A 4,819-nucleotide genomic window follows, 5' to 3' on the forward strand; every position below is an offset into this window, starting at 1 on the left:
TTGCAAATTTCTTCCGTGACAAAGTACAAACCATTAGAGATAAGCTTGACACCACAATTTCAATTTCAGTTGGGATATAGAATTTCAGCGGCAACTATTAGCAGCATTTGAACCTGTCTCTATAGATTTCGTACGTACAATCCTTATGAAGAGTGCACCAAAGTCATGTGAACTTGATCCAATTCCAACATCACTGCTGCTTGCGTGCTTAGATCCAGCATTGCATTCACTAACTCATGTTATTAATACCTCTCTCTCATCTGGGGAATTCCCACCATTTTTCACAACTGCCATTGTAAAGCCTCTGCTGAAGAAACCAACACTAGACCATAACGATTTAAAGAACTATCGCCCAGTTTCTAATTTCCCATTCATAAAAGAAATCTTAGAAAAGGTTCTTCCATCCCAGCTTGTATCTCATCTGAATTCAAACAGTCTTTTTTAGCAATGTACAATCTGCATATCGCCCTTGCCACAGTACTGAAACTACTCTTCTAAAAGTAGTTAATGACATTCTCTCTGCTTTGGATAGCGGAACGATTACAGTCCTCACCCTCCTTGATTTGTCTGCAGCATTTGACACAATAGACCATGATATATTACTTCACCGTCTCCAGCATGTATTTGGCATTCATGATACAGCCTTACTGTGGTTCAAGTCCTACTTGGTCAACAGGACACAAATTGTGTGTGCAAATGGAATACACTCCAGCCCAGTTAACCTATGTTGTGGTGTTCCACAGGGGTCTGTTCTTGGACCCGGTCTCTTCATTCTATGTACTCAACCGCTCTCAAGTGTCATAGATGATCATCCAGTGTCTTAACAATTGTACGCTGATGACACTCAAATATACAAATCTAGCCACCCAACTGAAGTTGGTGCTACTATCCAAGGTGTAGAAAGATGTATTTCTGATGAGAAATCATGGATGAATGTAACAAGCTGCAGATGGATGATGATAAAACTGAAACCATTTTAATCACAACACAAAGACTTTCTCATTCACATCATTTACCTCAAACAATAAATATCAGCAACAGAAACATTAAATTCACACAGTCAGTACGAAACCCAGGTGTTACTCTGGACAGTACTCTCAAATTGCACCAACATGTGATGAACATATGCAAGGCTGCATAGCTTGAGCTGAGACGCATCAGCTTCATTCGCAAATATCTTTCAGCTGATGCCACTAAAACACTTGTGTGTTCATTAGTACTTTCAAGACTGGACTATTGTAACTCATTTATGTCTGGTTCATCTCAATATCTACTCCAGAAACTTCAAACAGTTCAAAACACAGCTGCTCGGATCATACTTAGAGTATCACGATCAGTGCACACATCCCCGCTGCTCTGTACCCTACACTGGCTATCTATTCGATCCAGAATCAAACACAAAATTTGTTCTCTGTGTTACGTTTTACTGTCGGACTCTAGTCCAACATACCTATCCGATCTCACCCATGTGTAGACACCAGCAAGATACTTACACTACTCTTCTGACAAATGGTATACTCATTATTCCCACTATGAAAACGAAGTCATATGGACTTTTGCATACCAGGGCCCAGCAATGTCGAGAATTTTAAACAGAAACAGAAAGAACTGGAGAAATATTTACAACAGCAGAAAGAAGCAGAACAAGCTTTTCTCCTTCAACGGCAACAGCGAGAAGAAGAAGCAAGGACGAAACGACATGAAGAAGAAGAAGCAGCAGCGAAGAAACAAGGTCTAGGAGAGAAGGAAGACAGTGAAAGTCAAACGGTGACGGTACTTTTAGACATTTTGGCAGAGTCCCTGAGTTTGTTTTTTTAACAAACAAATACCCAACGGTCCCTTTCAGGGCCACCAACTTCTCTCAAAAAGAGATATCATTCATTTTGCCAAAATCAATTAAACCTCAAAATCACTTTATTTTTTACCCATGAATGTTTGAACCCATTATATACGTGTGGGATTGTTTGAGTGAGTGCCTTAGTGTAGATCCATATTCTAAAAAAAGTTAAAACCAAAAATCACTAACGTTTTCTGTCTGGTCTAATCTGGTACAAATTTTACAAAATATTTACAATCCAGTTCACAACACAACACAACACAACACAAGACTTTAAAAAGTTCATGGACGTCTTCACGATAGAATGGAAAAGAGCCTGGAAAACTATTAAACGATCGGACCGAGCCAAACAAGAAAGAAAAGCAGAACTCCTGTTACAACAAGCTGGCCTGTCTAAAGACACACCCTGTGTTATTCCTGAAATGCAAAAATTGCAAAATTGGCCTAGCTCCACGCTACACCTTGAAAGTACACCCTGAAGAAGTGCGCGGACCTCTATTGTTTCGAGGCAAAGATTTCAAAGGCGGAAAATACATTCACTTCTATTATCACGATGAACATTTCGATGCCATCACCAGTATCACCGGATTCCTAGGATAGGTTATTACTGTGAGAAATGTGAATATGGCTATAACAACCGAGAGCAACACAAGCATTGTGGATCGAAATGTGAGGGATGTTTGGCCTCTAAACCCTGTCTGGACGACGGACAAGAACGTGTGCATTGCCCAGTGTGACAGCATACTTTTGTCAGCCCTACCTGTTACCAACAACATTTGAAGACGCAAGGTTCACAGCAGAAAGATGCTTGTCAACTGCTGAGATTGTGCCCCCATAATTGTGGACAATGCATACCTACCAATAATGCCAAGGCACACGTGTGGTCAGGAAAAAAACGATGTCACATTTGTCGCCAAATCGTGGGCTTGGAACACGAATGCTACATTAAAAATTACCATTCCAAACAAGAGGAGGAAGATGACCAGAAGAAAGGCAATTTCATCATTTTCGATTTCGAATGTGCGCAAGAGACCAACATCCACATTCCTAATTTCTGCGTGGCTCACCAAGCGCGCGAGAAGTACACCCAAGAGCCTATCTTTAGTCATTTCTCTCACTGCAGCAAGATTCCTGGAGGACGTGAAAAAATCTTTCGGTGACCGAACGTGCTAGCCGATTTCGCCAAACGGATCGTAGAACCCATCAACAAGACATGGAACCAAGAGGGCATCGAACGTTACGGAGATTGTTATCGCTATGTCACGGTAATGGCTCACAATTTCTCGGGATACGATGGACAGTTTCTTTTGAGATACTATACGGACCAAAGTACCGAACGTACTAAAGTGACTTTGAATGGAGCCAAAATCATTTCCATGCAAGTGGTACAAGTACAGTTTAAAGATTCATTGAGCTACTTGGCCATGCCTTTGAGTCGAATGCCTCAAACGTTTCGAATGACAGAAATGACCAAAGGCCACGTTCCACATTTTTTCAATACCGAAGCCAATCAATACGCCGTTCTACCCCATTTGCCTGAGGCTCACGACTACGACCCCGACGACATGCGTACCGAACAACGGGAAGCTTTCTACACTTGGTACCAGGCTCACTCCTTGGATCCCTTCGACTTTCAGGAAGAAATGTTAAAGTACTGTCTTTCCGATGTGGACATTTTACGGCGTTGCTGTGGAAAAGTTCTAGAATTGTTCATGTAACACGGAGGGAACCATTCTTTTGAAAGAATCCTGCACCATTGCCAAAGCGCGTTCCTCAGTGTACAGCCAACGATTCATGCCTGCAAACCCCCTGGCTGTCATAAGCTCTCAAAAGACCAACGTTGTCAAACGCCAATGCTCGGTCAAAGCCCTACGCTGGCTACATTACTGTTTTGCCAAACACTTGGCAGAAAAAAATTACGGAATTGATCAAGAAAGATTGCGCTTACTTTTAATTAGCGTGATACAAACTATTTGTAAGTCATTTCGACTTTAATGATTGATATTAAATTAGTATATCGAATGTACACTTTGTACACTAAATTCCAACTTTAGAATGAATAATTTTTCAAATGTTTTAGACTTCCAGGATTTGATCGAATTGCACAGGTGGCTAACACATTATTGGTACTTTTTACTGTCTATTAGAAAAACTGGACTAGATTCTAAATAAGTACGGGCTGGCGTTTTTGGGAGTACACAACATCTATGGCTGGCTTTCCGAGTCCCTTGCTTCCTGACGTCGCTCGGACAGCGTCCCTTGACGGAATGTGGAACCATTTCCACCCGTCAAAAAACCAGGTGTCCTAATGTGACGTCATCGCTGCCGACCAATCGTAGCGGACGTCACGTACTGTTTGGGTTGACACCTGATGCATTCAATCGCAACTGAATTCCAACATTTTCAATCATGAGTGCGTGTTGGGCTCATTCCCACTCATGACGGCCCTATTTTCAGGTCGTTTGGGACTAATTAGTCCCACGATCTGATGGCCAAATTAATAAGTGTTCTTTGAACACATAAATGCCAGGGGGATGACGCACTAATTACTTCCCCCAGGAGCAATTAAAACTCGAGCTGTACTGGAATAAATGGTCGAGCATGCCCTAACGGGCGAAATCGACGTAAATTTAATAAACCAACCGACCAACATTCGCGCCTTAGAATAGTTTTAGTGTGTGCTGGGTCTATTCCCACTCGCCATCAAGTCCTCCATTCAGACAGTTAGGACCTCTAGTAAGGTCCACTGCCTGACGGCTTCAATTAAAAAGTGCTCCCTGAGCACATAAATGCCATGGGGAAGTGGCTCCAATTCCTTCCCCTAGGATCAATTAAATAGCCTACTGTGTAGGTATAAAGCAGAGGTACATGCTCGAAGGAGCGTAAACCTCTTTAATTCAACATAGATAGACATTCAACATTGAATAAACGAAGGTGGAAATCGATTTATTTAACAACTTGAAAGACAGTTGGTACTGGGTG

This window comes from Sinohyriopsis cumingii, chromosome 5 (genome assembly GCF_028554795.1).
Source record: "Sinohyriopsis cumingii isolate HCF-2022 chromosome 5, ASM2855479v2, whole genome shotgun sequence".
Classification (NCBI taxonomy): domain Eukaryota; kingdom Metazoa; phylum Mollusca; class Bivalvia; order Unionida; family Unionidae; genus Sinohyriopsis; species Sinohyriopsis cumingii.